This window comes from Dermacentor albipictus, chromosome 1 (assembly GCF_038994185.2).
Source record: "Dermacentor albipictus isolate Rhodes 1998 colony chromosome 1, USDA_Dalb.pri_finalv2, whole genome shotgun sequence".
In the NCBI taxonomy this organism is placed as follows: Eukaryota; Metazoa; Arthropoda; class Arachnida; order Ixodida; family Ixodidae; genus Dermacentor; species Dermacentor albipictus.
Genome location: NC_091821.1, coordinates 211255842 through 211273545, shown reverse-complemented (window position 1 = coordinate 211273545; position 17704 = coordinate 211255842). Strand labels below are relative to the sequence as shown.

The following is a 17704-nucleotide window of genomic DNA, read 5'->3' as shown; positions in this document are numbered from 1 at the left end:
ACGACAGACTATACTTCTGTAGTAGCAACAACAAATGTCTGTTGTACATCAGAAAAGTCTGTCGCTCCATCAGGAATCTGTAGTTACTACAGAAAAATCCTGTTGTACAACAGAAATTTCTGTAGTACTACAAAAATCTGTTGTAGAGCTTCAGCTTTCTGTAGTAACAACAGACATACGACAGACAGTACTTCTGTAGTAGCAACAACAAATGTCTGTTGTACATCAGAAAAGTCTGTCGCTCCATCAGGAATCTGTAGTTACTACAGAAAAATCCTGTTGTACAACAGAAATTTCTGTAGTACTGAACACAACCTCTGTTGTCATTTTCAACTGGGCTGTTATGGCTAAGCACCTTTAAAGCGTAGTCTACCGATCCTATGTTCAATTCGAGACTTGCAAGTCCGACTGCATATAGCATTTGACCGCACTGGAAACTCTAGCATATTGAGTGAGCGGAAGTTTACACACCCCAGCCTAATATTACCGCTTTCGTTCTTTCTTTCATCTTTTTCCTGCACGTCTCACACAGTAAGCGGAAAAGACAGTAGTCGTGAGATGGCTCAGATTCACGGACACGCGACCAGAGCGAGAAAGAATATAATAAAAATAAAGGAAAAAAAGGAAGCAGAAAACGAGATCAAAGCTGCGGAATTTTTTAAAATTTCCGTCCTATCTTTCTGAATGTTTTAATGTGTTTCACTACGCATAGCTTACGATTTATTTATTTTCCAAAATTCATGAATGAGTATAAAACGCACATGTACAGCTTAGGGACAGCTATTAGCGCATTATAATACACGAAGTACAAGACGCTTATACAAAGACGAAATGCTAAAAGGCAGCTTGGAAACTTCATCATGCACGACGTTATATTCCAGTGGACACAAAGTCAAATATTGTCACGTTACAGGGAACGTCGTTGCCGATGCGGTGGTACGCGCCGCACACCGAAAATATGTGCGTCATCGCTGCGGGTGGCGAGAGTGATTTCTGTTGCCGGATCCACAGACAAACTTGCTTTGCCGACTGCGCGGAACGCTGCAGGTTACATTAAGTATACGAGCTAAACATGGCGCTTCGCTAAACCGCTTAGCATCAGCCGCTCCGTTGAAACAACAATTATACAGACTTCGACTCCGCACAGCATATGCTAAGTATATTGTTGCAGTACAGTATCGGTAAATAACTAACACAACCCGAGTAGACGCCGTCAAAACGTGTGACGTCACAGGGAGCCAGTGCGGAAACGTCATGGCGACACTGCCGCTCGCACCCGCCGTGGTTGCTCAGTGGCTATGGTGTTAGGCTGCTGAGCACGAGGTCGCGGGATCGAATCCCAGCCACGGCGGCCGCATTTCGATGGGGGCGAAATGCGAAAACACCCGTGTACTTAGATTTAGGTGCACGTTAAAGAACCGCAGGTGGTCGAAATTTCCGGAGTCCTCCACTACGGCGTGCCTCATAATCAGAAAGTGGTTTAGGCACGTAAAACCCCATAATATAATTTTTTTAAACTGCCGCTCGTATTTCGTGTTTGCGTCTTTTCTGGCTCACCAAGTCTGCGCTCTAGATGGCGCTCACATATATTGTTGCTATTCGGGAAGCGTAATTCACGAATCGAGCTTAACTTAATATCCATATTTGGCGTCCCGACAAACGCGTATTTTATCTGTCGCTGAAGCAGCGATAATAGAATATGCGAGAAGAATATGGCCGAGCTATAGATAACAAGGGACGCTTATGACTGCGAGCAATTTACGTGCAAAAGCAAGCATATTCTTGTGGTCCTTAACCGCCGAAGGACGACGGTTATACCTCAGCGTCAGCATCCATTTCGTGCGCGCCACGAGTCCCGCAGCAATAACAAAAACGCGCAGGAGCCGAATCACTGAGCGCGGTTAATAGAAATATAAAACAATTACGGTTGTGATCCGTGCCGTCAAGGCTGTACGGATGGAACAAAACGAGTAAGTGTGTTAGGAAATGCTGTGTATCTCAAGTTCCTGAAACCGCCCACGTATTACGTGTTGCCTACAAGTAAAAGATTCTCTGCTTGGTCTAGGGTTTTGCCAGAAAAAGGAAAAGGAACAATGAAAAAACAACAACCGAATGAACTGAGGAATGGCTATTTATTAGCGACGCTGTTATTCTCCTCCATAAACCCAATGAACGAGGCAATCACGGGAGAACAAAAGAATTCTACGGTAAACGCACGGCGGACACGCTATGCGGGCGGATATTTCTTACCGGGTGGCATTCAACGCCGCAAATGGAGGGACGCTCGATTCATCACGACGTGGACGGCGATACGCGTAGCCCTTCAGGCCAATGCCGGCCGTATACTATCCGTAGCTAATGCGTGCCAGTACCGGTACTGCAGAAGCCCGAACCGGGCTTGCTTCCTGCCACAATGTGAGCCCAAGCGAGCGGCGAGGGCACAAACGGACGCCACAGGCACGGGAACGGTAGATTTCGCCGTGTCAGCTCGGCCAAGGTTACTGCGAGGGGAGAGCACGGACGGAAGGTCGAGGTCTTGGCCGGCCACGGACTCTTCAAGCCTCTCATCCTTCAAAGCTGCACACCCTGTACTTTGATCTTTCAACTACGAGTTATGATGATATACGGAGTATGCGCCGATGAGGTTATGAAGGAGCGATTCGCGACCTCCCATCGACGACACAATAAACTCTATCTCTTTCTTTTTATGCAGCGAAGCTGTTAGCCTCTAGTTGGTCGAAATCATTCGGTCTGTGCTCACGACCCCCCCCTCCCCCCCTAATACCTCGAGTGGCAGCCGGGAAAGAGGTTTATGTATGAATTTCCACGCAACAGAATTATGTTTTCTCGTATACTCAAATTACAGTCCGATCCGATGACGTCTGCAGGTCGTGGGTAAGTCGTAATTTACGAATTTTCTGACGCATTTTACTTTGAGAAATTGAATTAGTTCTATAACGCACTTGCGCTAGGCGGAGGGCCTACAAGAATCGAAATGTAGGCTGCATTTGCGCGCACTCCGATAAAAGCGTGACGAACGTGTTCGCACAGTTATCTGTCTTTGATGCGTGGGCGCTCTGCCCGTTGCACCCGTCGCACAGCGTGTGCTGCGACCGTAATCAGCATTATGGCAAACACTGTCTAAAAGCATTGCCGCAACCTAGCGGTCGCGGCCACTCAGACAGACATCAAACGAAAAGGGCTTTGTCTTTCAGTTTCCGCGTAACCGCATTTTCTCGTGTATCCGAAGCTATCATATGTCTCCAGCTTGCAAGTGTTACATTACGCCAATTTTCTGACGCAATTCAATTCTAAACATTCCTTTAGTTCAATAAGGCACTTGCACTTAGCGAAGGGCCTAGAAGAATGAGCATGTATGCTGCACTTCCGCACAGGTGCCTGCGCGCGTGATGTACGTCGCTTGTAGTGGTAGTACTTGTTTAACGTCGGTTGTGCTTGTCTAACGTCGGCAAGAGCTTCGCCGTACTACATCCACATTCACAGGGTGAAATGGAGGCGGAATTTTCTTTCGTCTCCGCTTTTCTCGGGTCGGCCCAAGTAAACTCGCGCCAGTTGTAAAAAAAAAAAACGTGGCCGGCATCACTTGACGGCCGCGCAGCAAACGACATATCTACTTTTAAGAATTTCGCGTGCTCTGTTAGCGTACGAATGTTGATTACCGGATGCTGTCAACACGTCAGATTTCTTCATCGAAGTGCCCCAATGTCATTTCAACAATTAACTTGCCGACGCTCGCAATATTAGATCTGCACCGAGTATTCATTACGGGAGAGCGAAGACGAAGGGTGTTCGTATCTGCACGCGCCCACTTGCGTGACAACGCGGCGCACTTGGATGACGCTTCGCTCTGGCCTCGTAAACTGTACACATGTCGCCCACAGCCAGGCGCACTTGGCGGGACACCACGCGGCTTGATGCCAGCGAAGAATCGTTCCGAGTCCCGTGCTGTCGCAAATCGATTCAGCCTTCTGTATCGGATGCTATTCCGAAGCAGCCCTGAAGGCATAGCGAATGACGCAACAGCCGCGATCTTGTTGCGTAAACACGCAACTTCTGCGTGAGCCTTCTTTTAAAGACCACGCGACTCGCTGTGCCTGAGGCGCCCGATTTCTTGGATGCGCTGGCCATGTACACCTACGCATGCTGGGACGAAGATTCGGCGTGCATGTAGTGCAGCCTACCAGAGAGAGAGAGAGAGAGAGAGAGAGAGAGAGAGAGAGAGAGAGAGAGATCTAACAACGGGAGCAAACTATGGAAAAGATGCGTCAATATCTTAGCGACCTCTGTACGCCGCGCACGCCCGACTCGCGTGAAAGCGCTATCTTGTATTGACGTGCCGTCAACACGGAAAGAGGTATAGACAAACACATTATAGTGTTCACACCTTACGTGGCCATTTGCTCTGGGGCAAAAAATTGTTAGTGTTGCATAATATGTGCAGCGCGAGATTGCAAAGCAGACTATCGACAAGAGGCCTTGTTCTGCATGGTTGCTCTTGTTCGGAGTGAGGTCATTTAAATATAACGTCCTCGGTCAAATTTTAAAAATAACGTGACGTGTCACAATGAATGGCGCGTAAAGGACACGATCCCGTTCAAAAGCGTACTGTTGGCGCAGGCCTTTGTCGAATCCATGTTTTAAGAGAATGTGCACGGAATACCGGGTGTCCCACGTAACTTGAAGCAAACTTCAAAAATATGCAAAAGCCACGTAGCTGGGCCGAACCAGGGTAATGTTGTTTGCCGTCGCTTGGAGATACTCCGATTATTTCTTGCATTCCGCCTAATTAGATAATTAGTATTGATTAATCCGCTTCTTAATTATTATAACTATACGAAAAGTGTCAATGAATAATTGTAGTGCAACATGAAAAACTCACGATACAGCTTTCTGTTGCTCAATACGTGCAACAGAAATCATCATCATCAGCCTGGTTACTCCCACTGCAGGGCAAAGGCCTCTCCCATACTTCTCCAACAACCCCGGTCATGTACTAGTTGTGGCCATGCCGTTCCTGCAAACTTCTTAATCTCATCCACCCACCTAACTTTCTGCCGCCCCCTGCTACGCTTCCCTTCCCTTGGGATCCAGTCCGTAACCCTTAATGACCATCGGTTATCCTCCCTCCTCATTACATGTCCGGCCCATGCCCATTTCTTTTTCTTGATTTCAACTAAGATGTCATTAACTCGCGTTTGTTCCCTCACCCAATCTGCTCTTTTCTTATCCCTTAACGTTACACCTATCATTCTTCTTTCCATAGCTCTAAACGTCTACAGGTAAAGCAATGAATTCACCCGCGCGGACATCCCGAGTACATGCAAACAGCTAGTTAAATGAAACTAATGAAACCAGCAGAATTGGAATGGCATGTTTTATGTTTTTTTTGGGCCGTTGCGGCTTTGGAGCGACTGAGCATGCCAGAGAAGTGTTACGAAGGCCATCATCGGCACCAACAAGCCGTAAATGTGAATGTTGTAAATTTCTTGTGAGTGCATGCCATATAGTGTCGAGCTCATCATTGTTCTGTTTCTTTAGTTCATTCTTCTTGGCGACAGTTTAATCGCCACTGCCTGCACGATAAAGTGCCGTTCTTTTTTTCATTCTTTTTTTTATCTCAGACCTTACTGCGACAGCAACACTGATAATTTACTTAATACCAAAGTAAAAATAAAATTGTCTCACGAAATGAGATTCACTTTCTGATGTAGCACACACGGCTAGGTGAAAGCTTTGACACACTTGTCTTTTCTTTAAATCTCCCTTAATGATTTACGTTTATGTCGACATTGTCGTAAGTTCCATTACAAATAAATGCTGCGTGAGACCAAGGCAAAAAAAGCTTGCGATTTAAGAGCCATGCGGAGTATTTTTTTTTCAACTGTCTTCCCTTTTCAATGGTATCAAACCATGAAGCCGTTGACAGCGTCATCGAATCACTTGGTGATAACGACAACCGAGAATAGTCGAGCCTGGCAGCTAAAAGGCGGGCCTGCTCGGGAGCACCATTTCCAATGTAGCACAGCACTGATAACGCACTCGAGAGGCTCGACAGATAGACCGATAGCAACTGCCCTGAAAGTGACACCAGGCTCGCCATATTGAAACAGACAGGCTATGGAAAGAACAAAAAGAAGAAGAGGAAAATCGGAGAAGGAACGAGAATAAAAAGCCAGAACCGACTATCAGAAAGGCCCATCTCCGCAACTGGCTATACTGAACTGAAGAGTTCTTGCGCTACAGTCATGCCTAATAGCAACGATACCATTAAGTCAGAAGGTGCAACTCGAAGTGGACGATATTCAGTACCAGCAGTGATCGAGGGTCCCTGAATTAAGGCTGCGCGCCGCCCTAGGCAGACAAAGTGAACGGCTCACGACGGTTGCCGCTCCAAGGGAAAGCCACAAGGCAATTAGGGTAGAGGCCTGGTCGAGTTGGTCGTGGGGGTGTTGTCTGTGTAGCGCACGAATGTAGTCTCTGTCCTTCCTTCCGTCCGCTATGCAGACCCAGCCGTTATGGTGGCTGTGGAGTTAAGCTGCTAAGCACGAGGTCGCGGGATCAAACCCCGGCCACGGCGGCCGCATTTCGATGGCGGCGAAAAGTGCCCGTGTACTTAGATTTGGGTTCGCGTTAAGGAACCTCAGGTGGTCGAAATTGCCGGAGTCCCCCACTATATGGCGTGCCTCATAATCAGAAAGTGGCTTTGGCACGTAAAACCCCGTAAATAAATTTTTCTAACCGCCGTTATGAACCACGAGGCATGGTCCTTGTCCGTGACGTCGTCCTGTCACGTCGAAACGTCTAACACGCAAATCGAGCCCACTACGCACGTAAAGTCGGACCGCCGCCCTATACTATACGGGGTGGTCATTCTTAAGTTCACCGGAATTTTTTTAAAAAATCGCATGTTCCAGATAACATAATTCCAGTCCTAGAGCTGGATTATTAAGTGAGGCGGACATTGCTTGCAGGAGAAATCGAATGAAATATTCAAATAATTAAGAAAAAACTAATTCCCCTATAAATTATTTACGGCACATATTGCAATGCACGAATATGAGCCGGTGAGTTTGCAAGGCGTTTCCACTTGGAATGAATTTCCAGAATAACACCAGTTTGAAGATATGCGCTATCAAACTCGCCGTAAGAGTGCACTGTTGTTGAATTCTGTGGTATTCGCACACCAAAAGCACGATTTGATTATGAGGCACGCCGTAGCGGGAGACTCCGGGTTAATTTTGGCCGCCTGGGTTTCTTTAACGTGCGCCCAATCCACCGGACACGGGCGTTTTTGCATTTCGCCGCCCATCGAAATGCGGCCGCCGTGGCCGGGATTTGATCCCGCGACCTCGTGCTTGGCAGCGCAACACCATAGGCGCTAAGCCACCGCGTTGGGCCTAGTGTTGTTCCACTTAGTTTTTTAACAAAACGCTCTTTCATGCATTGAAGCACAAAAGTAACTGGAACGTTCACGTATTTCGCCCCACACTGAGAAATATCTCGAAACTGCTTTCATCCTGGAGATTCATTTCAACTGGGTACGTCTTGCAAACTCGCCGGCTACAATTCGTAAATTGCAATATGTGCCGTGAAGGAACTTATGAAGAAGCTAATTAGCGATTTTTTGTTAATTTGTTGAATATGTGTTGTGAATTTTTGTGTTATAGCAATGTGCGCCTCTTCGAATAACCCAGCTCAAGGAGAATAATTATGCTATCTATCACAGGCCATTTTTAAAAATTCCGGGGAAACTTAGGTATTATCGCCCCGTATAATAGTGTACAAGGCGGGCCACACGGGAGGGACGTCCTCCCGAGCACGACCGCTCTGGAGCGAGTCGCCTGCACCCAACATAGCGAAGACTGAGCTCGTACTCCATCATTTCTTGCTGCTCGTCCCGCGCGATTACCGTGAAACAGTCTGCTTTTACGGGTGATGCCACGGACACGTGGGGCACGACTTATGAGACGCGGCAATACGCATGCGCTTCAATTACGCGGCAATTTCTTCTACAATTGCTACGTATACTCATTTTTCTCCTTATAATTTGATGCATGCCTGCTTACAAATGAACGCTTGTTCACATTCGATCCTTAGTGCACATATTATTGAGTACAAATTAATGCACCAAACCGATAATTAGGGAGGGTAAAGTCGTATCACCGCGTTTCTGCGTGCACCGATAGGTGCGTGATTCAGTTCATTCGTAATGCATACGAGTCAGTGGCAGAACTTTTGCTTCTACATTCTGAATCTGGCAGACTATAATCATTCCTCATGCTCAGTAGTCACCTGACTTAACGTTTCTTTTTATTATTATTTTTTTGCCAGCGCTCAACGAAACGACCATACGCGTATCACTTTTACTCTCAGTATATACTTCGTGCGCAGCGTACACAACGCTTCAAGCATCGTGCTCGCAAAATGAACAAGGAAAGCGCTAAATCTCCTCCCCGTCCGAAGAAGCCTACACTTTCATTCCACAAATGGAGTTGCGTTAATGTCCACCTGTCTGGAGTAATTGTGATGGGTTGCGATGAGCACGACTGTACATCACAGAGTTGGCCTGCTCGGAGTCAGATTGTGCAAGCGTCAGCATCCCAGAGCAGATTCACGCTAACCACTGCTTCCTTCTGTTTCCCTCTAGAAGTTTCCCAGAGCGCCTTCTTCGCTTGGCACTGGTCCCATCAGCAATGACACGGCGACACGTAATGAGGACAAAAAAAAAAAGAAAAGAAAGCAAAGATGGCTACGAAAGTCGCCCCCTTTTTGGTTGGCAAGCGCTACTTTGTTTGTTTCTGAAGCGCTGAATGAGTACGTCCAGGAAAGACGAGCAACGCGGTCGCAGGTAAAAGGGCTAACAAGCGTCGGGCGCTTGCCCAACCGGCTGACGACGAAGAGCGACACCAATGAGTGAAGACCGCGGGCGCCCTTTTAGTGATTCAAGGACGCCACCTGCCAAGAACTTTCCGCGTCAGCGAGACAGAACACCTAGGGAACACCCCCGCTGTAGTGTACAACTCGAATTAACGATCCCATTTTCGATGTAGAAATTGGTTCAGAGAAATTGCGGCACAGGCGCGTGACGGACTTTTCCTTTCGCGCAGCCCGCGCCCGCTCATTTGCACATTGGTGTGTCGGGAAGCCAAAGTGCTGGGCAGATACTTCTAATCCCAACAGGCGAACACACGCTAGATAAGAATAGGCCTGGGCGCTTTGAGGCGTAACGTCACGCGTGATATCTGGGGAGCGTAATGAAAACCATGAGCTGAAAAGAAAGGATGCGTCGCCCCCGGCCTTCATTGAAATGTATGAGGTCTTACGAACGTCGCGACTCAAAGAGCCATTGGCACATCCCACTCACTCTTAAATCATCATCATCATCATCATCATCATCATCATCATCATCATCATCTTTTATGTCCACTGCAGGACCAAGGCCTATCCCTGCGATTTCCAATTACCCCTGTCCTGCGCTAACCGTTACCAACCAGCACTTGAGAATTTCCTAATTTCATCACACCGCCTAGTCTTCTGCCGTCCTCGACTGCGCTTCCCTTCTCTTGGCACCCATTCTGTAACCCTAATGGTCCACCGGTAATCTAACTTACGAATTACATGAGCTGTCCTGTTCCATTTTTTTTATCCTTTAATGTCAATTAGAGTATCGTCTATAGTCGTTTGCTCTCTGATCCAAACCGCTCTTTTTCTGTCTCTTAACGTCACGCCTAACATTCTTCGTTCCATCGCTCTTTGCACGGTCCTTAACTTGTTCTCGAACTTCTTTGTCAATCTCCAAGTTGCTCGGCTCAACAAGGAAACAATTTCTGCACGTCTCCTGCCATTGACTTGCCGTTGTCAGATAGGGCAAAGATATGGCAGCCGTAAGGATTGTATACCAGAGCTCGCGCACCCATTGACACATCATAGCGCAATACGTTGCTCCTAGCATGCCGCCACACTCCTCACACCGCGCGCTTTTTGTTGCCAAAGGCGGTCTGTGGTTTTTTGTTTGGTTTTCAGGGCGACGGTTCTCAGCAAAGATGACAGGGCCACTGTATGGTGACTGAAGTCAGTTGCAATCTATCCAGAAGCAGCGCTGTCAGTAATCATGGCCGATAGTCGACAGCACTATCGGATCACCGTATACAGTAGGCGCCATAGGTGGCCAGCCGAACTGGAAAGGGCAACCAGGGCAAGCCTCTGCTGTCACGACCGCAGTCGGTTTCAGTGCACACAGTTTTGACCCGCGCTTCCATCGCGATAAAGAATGGAAAGGGGGCCTCCAGGTCTACTGGCCTATAAAGAAGTGCACCATAAAGTCGAGTCACCATCGTTGGACGGCTCAGATATCTGCACTTGTAGGCTGTCCTTCCTGTGTCTTCGAGTTAACTGCAACAGAGTTTCCCCGTTGCACTGCAGCACCGAGTAAGTGTTCGCAACTGAAAGAAGGACCTCGCCCGCTTACAGTCTTTTCTTGCACCTAAAAAGAAATAGCGGCGCAACGCGCACTCTTCTTGGGTGAAAGCATGGTTCTGAGAACGCCGTCAGATGTCTTCGTTTCGCCATGCCGAACTGGAATTATGTCTCGCCGCAATTGTAGCATTAATGGTTATGGCGACTCTGCTTGCCTCTGGCGCAGCAATACCGTCATCCGTTTCTTCGCCGTTGCAGCCATTAAGCAAAAGTCACCGGGTAAGAGTGTGCATGCGTTTGCAAGCTCAGAAGAAAAATGAGCGGGGCACTCCTTGATATTTCCACGCCCCAATTAGTTAGAAGGCATTGTCCCTTCCAACGAAACAAAGATATCGAAGCGAGGCGCCTTCCTTTTCTGGCGTTGGTGGCGACAGCTGGCGTAGCGCCGGAGGTGAGAACTTCTCGCTCACAGACTGTGTGGGGAACATAGACGGGGGTGATATATGTGTGTGTGTGTGTATATATATATATATATATATATATATATATATATATATGCTTGCATAGATTATGCGATGAACCGTGTGCTGAATCATTCACTAGTGGGTGCTATATTAATGCCGGACTGAAAATAACGCAAGGACATTCAGACACTTCTGCTATAGTGATGCCAGCACTTTTTTAATATCTGTTCGTTAATCATCAGTCAGACCTCCGGCGGCGGAGGTTGCATTTCGATTGGGGCGGCGAAATACAAAAACGCTCATGTACTTAAATTTACGTGCGCTTTCAAAAACACCAGATGGTCAAAATTCATCCCGAGTACCCCCTCCCCAGCTCCCTCTACGACGCGCCAGGTCGTGGTTTTGGCACGTATAAGACCCCACAATTCTTTTGACCCACAATTCAAGTTTTTAACGATAGTTGGCTGCATGCACATGGAGCATATCGTGCGGCGCGAACAGCGACAGTCGCGTGAATGACGTTATCGGGCTCAAGATTTTCGGACGAACCAGGTTCATGCAAGGAACGATTCAAGGACCCCTAACTTAATGCAGGCTGGTATATTGTGAACTGTTTCAAGCTTCGATAAGTCAAGGTGGGTCGATAACGTTGGAGCCTCCGTTCTGAATGGGGCAAAGCCGACCTTGGTTCCGATTGGGGTTGGTAGCGTATCTAGCGATGCGTTTCGCGGGATGTAATTTCTTTTACGATGGCGCAAGATCACGCGCGCAGTGGGCCAATCAAGGCACATCGTGGCGCTTCTGAGGGACACTGAGATTCTTGGGATCTGATTTCCCCAGCGGAGGACCTTGAGTCGCGAGCGGTTCTCGCTTCTGCGCAGCGCTGCTATTTATGCCCGCGCGAAGCGCGTGCATAAAGGCGCATGCTCACGAATACATCGCGGCCACGTGTATCTGTGTCGCCGAGCTTGCAGCATTCCTGCACTCGATGCACTTCGAAGAGCGCGAAGGAGGGAGGTGGCCACGTAGCGCCGAAATCAGTCGCAGCTGTTGAAGCGGCGCTCTCGTGCGCCCCTTTTTTTAGTCGACGCCGTAAACGAATGCCATCGCTATGGTCCATCGCGGCAGCCGTGACCCACTCGGTGAAATGAGCTACTTGCCGCCATGCGCGCCCCTGCCTGCAAACACTGGTGCGTACTACAAACCGCGCATCTTGTTCCTTGCTTCGTAGACGCTGTACGGCGCTCGATGTTATCGTTTTCTTATTCCTCTTTTTTTTTGTGTGTCTTGCGTTCGTTTGAATTCCTGCCGGGTCCTAAAACTGGTCCCATATATCTAAGCCGGCAGCATCAGAGGACGCCGCCCGTGAGCCTGATCGGCTTGCCGGAATGACGTTTCCTCCAAGAGGCGTGCCCCTTCGTTGCCTTCCTGGGACCTGGTCGGGCACCTTACTGGGTTACGCCGGCTGGACCCCCGTCGGGCTTTCATTAACCAGGCACGGGTTTCTTCCGGCATGCTAAACTGATGGCACGCGGCAGGCGATGACAGAGTCACCGCGGCCGCGCGCTGGCTTTTCGCATGCGCATTGAACCTTATTAAGGAGAGCCCCTTTGCGGCGTCCGGGTCTTCTCAGAGACCTGCGGCATAATAGCCTCCATTAAATGGCAGCGCGCAGCTGGTTCCGCTGGTCATGTGCGAGCGAACGGGAATCGACGGCTTTTTCCGACTGCGTGATCAACTCGTCGAAACCAATCGCCACTTGCCGCTGGCTGTGCTGCTTATCAGCGGCGGCCATTGGTCTCGCGGTGAAGGAAGACGCGACTCGCAAGAGTTGAATGCACTACATTCGTTTGCAGTATAGTAATTAATCAGGTTCCACATCCAAGAGTCACACCCGGGCTATGAAGGTATACCGTAGGGTAGGTTTCCGGTATAATACACATCATCATCATCATTTTTTTTATTTTCACCACTCGATACAAGGTGAAAAAGGTGAAAATACACCACGTAGGGTTGTTGAACATTTTGGCATACATCCGGCATCCATCGGAATGTGCGCGGTGTAGGTGTCCCCTATTGAGAGAGATTTAATGCACTGCATATACCCCACTTTTCACTCCTAAGCCTTCGAGAATATCTAACAATCGAACCCGCGAGCGTCTTAAGTGGCCTTGTATACAGATTCGATTGACTGTGCTCCGCATGCAAGGGTAACTGAAGCTAAACGCCAAATCAGGCGAGGCGCACACACTAGTCAGGCCACTCTCCACTTTAGGTCGGTGAAGAAGGAAGCATACTTCGATCGAAGACGAACGATCGAAGCTCCTCCCATGCTCGTACCACGACAGCGACGACGTCATCTTGTGGTGTACAATATCTTGTCGCGGATTCTGGAGCCGGATTCACAAAGCTTTCTGTTCGCAACTATTCTTTGCCATTGACCGATCGCTTTCGCTAATAACGTGTGCAGCGTCAGTATTGGCTTAAATTTTCTCATATGAACATTCCTACTGTGAGAGGTTTTTTGTGAATAACGAGCCCTCGGTTGCGGTGATATGTATATGTCAGTTCTGACGTTCGATTTACGAACCCAGCTAATATTTTCGGCCACTATAATCCTTTGAATCGCAAGTCCGCAATCTCGCAAACACGGAAGTCGTTCTTGCCTACTACATTCGGTTTTATTAAACTTGGCAGTTTCATTCCAACCGTAACAACGGGTGCCCTGTTTTGCGATGCGCACTGTGCAACGGTAATCGAGAACGGCTCCGTGAAAAACTGCACCTTTCTTTGCCCTGAAGCAGCACGCATAGCTCATCGGCGCGCATGCGCGTTTTATCTCTCAGGGTTAGCCCAGTTAGCCTTCGAGCGATGATGCGGACTGCCCGGCGCTTTGCTAGAAAGCGGAGCGAACAATACTAATCGCGGTTTCCGAGCCCACCAGTTAGGGATGCTCGAGGCAGAACGAGTGCGGGGACTAATAAGCGCTCAGCGATCGCCACGGACCCATTGGGAAGATTAGAGAGAGAGAGCGTGTGTGTTCGCGCTCGACACTGCCGCGCGCACACACACCTCCGCTCACGAAACTCATTCCTGCGCGGTAAGAAATGTTGCAACCCAATTTGTCGGGAGGAGGGGCCGTCGCGCAAGCTTCGCCAAAAAACCGAGAATAATGCAAAGCAGCCGCGAGATATGGGGGGGGGGGGGGGGGGTGCGTGCTACGCGAGGACAAGGAAGCGGTCCTGCAAGGTTGGGTCCGTGACCGCGCTGGTCAGGAGCGGCCAACCCTTGCCCGGAGCAGGGCGCACGCACCGAGTGCCCTGCACCGGGTGGCCCTGCGTGAAGCGCGCGTCCATTTATAACCCAAATACTAATGGCGAACCCGCCGAGCAGAGATGCTCTGTTCTTGGCCGTTTTTGTCCCCGCCTACGTGGAAGCGTAATTTCGCCTCTGTAATCGCCAGCAGCTCGTTCCTTCCATTTCATCCATCGTACTGTTCTGCGGGTTTGAGTGGCATTGCTAACCAACGATAAGTGCTGCCGAGGAAGCGATGCACGTCTCGCGAAGGCTCACACAGTGGAAAGAACGTTTGCTGCGTCGTCGTATATGCTTGCTGCTCTTTTTACAGTTTCTGGAGCCGGATAAGTACAGAGCTTGCAAGGCATCGTTCATTGTTATTTATTTATTTATTTATTTATTTCATTTGTACTACGCTATTGGTCATCGCCTGCTTTTGCGAACAGTTCGGCAAGGCGGGGACCTGTTCTGCAGCACATCAGAAGGTAAACGTTCCCCAGCGTCTTACGCCATCTGGAGACGTCGCACGTCTTAATGAAAGCGCCATGAACCGACCCCCATTACGTCAAGGAGGAAACAAGCGAGATATTGCGCTGTTTAAGAAAAGGCAGTTCTGTGTTTTACATAATTTTTTAATCTCTCTTGTTCCATTAACTTCACCAGCCTGCTCTTTGACCGAGCGCCATGGTGGTGTCTTGCGTTCGTTCTGTTATGTTTCTTGAAGCAGGGGTGTATATCGCCCGCCGCAGTGGCTGAGTGGTTACGGCCCTGCGCTGCTGAGCTCGAGGTAGCGAGTTCGATTCGCTCCGCGGCGGCCGCATTTCTATGGGGAAGCGAAGTGCCAGAACCTTGGTGTACTTTCATTTAGGAGCACGTTAAACAGCCCCGGGGGGTGATCAAAAAAATTGGTCCGGAGCCCTCCACCATGGCGTCCCTCGCAACCCACTATGCAAACCCTCATAGCGGTGTGTGTCGCCGTAAAATATTTCGCGTATGCTTCATTTCCAAAATGAGAAGAAAGGGCGTTAACTGAGGGGCCCGATTTTTATTAGTCATATCATAAGAAGCCAACAAACACTGACACCAAGCACAACATAGGGGTAATTACTGGTGCTTAATAAATGAAATAAGGAAGCGATAAATTAATGGAAATGAAAGTGGATGAAGAAGCAACTTGCCGCAGGTGGGGAACGATCCCCACAACCTTCGCATTTCGCGTGCGATGCTCTACCACGTTATGTCACGCCACAAGCTACTGTGTCAGGCCCATATGTTGCCTAATCCGCTCTTCTAATCTCTTCTCTTCTGTAATCTAATCATGTCGTCTCGCACCGGCGCCATCGGGCGCCGGTGCGAGACATGATTAGATTACAGTGCGCACGCGTATAACACGCCTTCTCCGCGGGCCCCGGTGGCGAGACAGATATATACCACGCTTCCCTCTAAAAATTAAATTATAGGGTTTTACGTGCCAAAACCACTTTCTGATTATGAGGCACGCCGTAGTGGAGGACTCCGGAAATTTCGACCACCTGGGGTTCTTTAACGTGCACCTAAAGCTAAGTACACGGGTGTTTTCGCATTTCGCCCCATCGAAATGCGGCCGCCGCGGCCGGGATTCGATCCCGCGACCTCGTGCTCAGCAGCCCAACACCATAGCCACTGAGCAACCACGGCGGGTACCACGCTTCCCTCTGCCTGAACACATGGCGCAATCGCAAAGCCGCGGGTATAGCACGCTTTTCTATTCTGCCGAAGAGCCGGTGAGCTTTAAATGTCAGAGCGAAGCTTATGATGGCACTTTCTATTTTTAACCCTGGTAGCCATCGCAATTAAAGCACCCGCATTTCACAGATCCTGTCCTGAAGTAAGCTCGCAACAGTAATAACTCTATCCGGAAAACCCTTACGTGCGAAAGTAACCTTGAGACTATTCGGTGGATCGCGTGGTGTGTCCGGACCCGTTTCCTGGAGTGTAGGTTAACACGTGCGATTAGTCAAAGTGGTGCTGAAAGCTAAGCACAAGTCAGATGTAGCTGATATATTGCTTAAGATTGCTGCCTTTTTTTTTCAAGCAAATATAGTACTACAGCGCCGTGCGTATCATGCTGAAAAATATATCATCAGGTTGTCCGTATCAAAGTATGGCAACAAGGTGCAAGAAATAAATGCGCAACGTTGAGAACGGGTCTCGGCACCGCGGTTCCAGCAACGGCCCGAGCCAGGAGGCAATAAGGACACCTCGGAAAGCTCAAGCGTTCACTTGCGAGCCGTTTCTGTTTTTGCATGAACTGCATGAACGATTAACGCTTCAATGCGTCTGTGTCCGTGCATACTGTGAATCTCTCCCCTTACTTTGATCTCTCTTTTTTTTTATTGAAATGAAAATAAAAGAAAGGTATGTAGTTGCCTTATAATTGTGACAGCTACTCTTTTTTGCATAACAAAAACAACAATATAAAAATACATGTAGAAAGAAAATGAAAAGAAACCATGTCATAGGGCCAGAAATCGACATCACACAGTCCTATACACCCATGAACATATAAATATAAAAGGCAAATGCAAGTCGCGCCACGATGAATTTGTAAACGAAGTCACACAGACACACACGCGTGGTAGGGATGTAGACTGCGATGAGCATATAAGGAGATTACGTGTAATGCTTTCTTTGTTGTATTTTGTGCGCGTGCATTATTTTAACTCTGATCTTTCAGTTATACCTTTCCTCGTGTTTCAGTGCAAGGTAACCAACCGGGCTCAGGGAGGTTAACCTCCCTGCCTTTCCCTTGTTACTGCTCACTCTCGTCACTGTTTTCGCATAATGACGTCTAATATCCGCGCTGCAGTGGTCGGCCCGAGACGTGACCACCAAAAATATCGGCTGCGTCGTGCGCTCGGGAAGGTGAGAAAACAAAAACCCGCAGAGGGAATTGGTTACCACTACTTTAGCTCTTCCTCGGTTGCATGTCTTTCTATATACATGATGGTACTGTTTTTTGGTGATCTTTGCTGCTTCTTAGCCTTCTTGGCATCACCTCCATCAACCTCCATCAACCTTCAAAATAGAAAAAAAAAAGATTGAAAGAAAGATAAAGCTGGCGTCTGTAGACGGGGCCCGCCCATGACTCCGTTTGTCAGCGAGTGCGTTTCCGCGGCTAACCCCGGCGAGGTCGCGCTTGGCCGTGGAAGTCTGGAGCGCAGCAGAGCGGAGGCGACACCCGCAGCGAGCAGCAGCGGTGACCCGCGCGAATGGTGCCCCGTCGCTGCAGCTACTCGGATATGGCAGCCCGGCGTTCCGGACAAGGTGAATGGTTGGAGAGGGCATCGCATGCATACGGCCGCGGACCGGTTCAGCCATCAAGCGTGCTCTGCGCGCGGCTTCACTTAGGCGCGATAAATTCCTGTCAGCACGGGCTGGCGGCAGCGGTGGCGACACGCGGGCTGGCCGTGCAGGAAGAGGGCAAAGAGGCGAGCGACGACGACAAATGCCCGAGTTCTTTTATA

At 49.0% G+C, this 17704-nt stretch overlaps 2 protein-coding genes across 12 annotated transcripts in view; one reads left to right on the top strand and one right to left on the bottom strand.

The window, feature by feature from the left end:
• Positions 1 to 17704, top strand: part of LOC135906620 (oxidative stress-induced growth inhibitor 2-like) — a 280892-nt gene that overhangs the window by 32941 nt on the left and 230247 nt on the right. For 8 of the 11 annotated variants that reach the window (XM_065438083.2, XM_065438081.2, XM_065438076.2 and 5 more), the window contains exon 1: positions 11869 to 12091. The exons of 1 other annotated variant lie outside the window; for it this stretch is intronic. The gene's annotated coding sequence lies outside the window, so the exon portion shown is untranslated. Of the gene's footprint in view, positions 1 to 11868; positions 12092 to 17704 lie in introns of those variants that run through there. 2 more of the 11 variants (XM_065438087.2, XM_065438086.2) reach the window with 1 other exon arrangement.
• The window catches only part of LOC135906622 (aquaporin AQPAe.a-like), a 49154-nt gene that overhangs the window by 23496 nt on the left and 7954 nt on the right, over positions 1 to 17704 (bottom strand). The window lies entirely within an intron of this gene.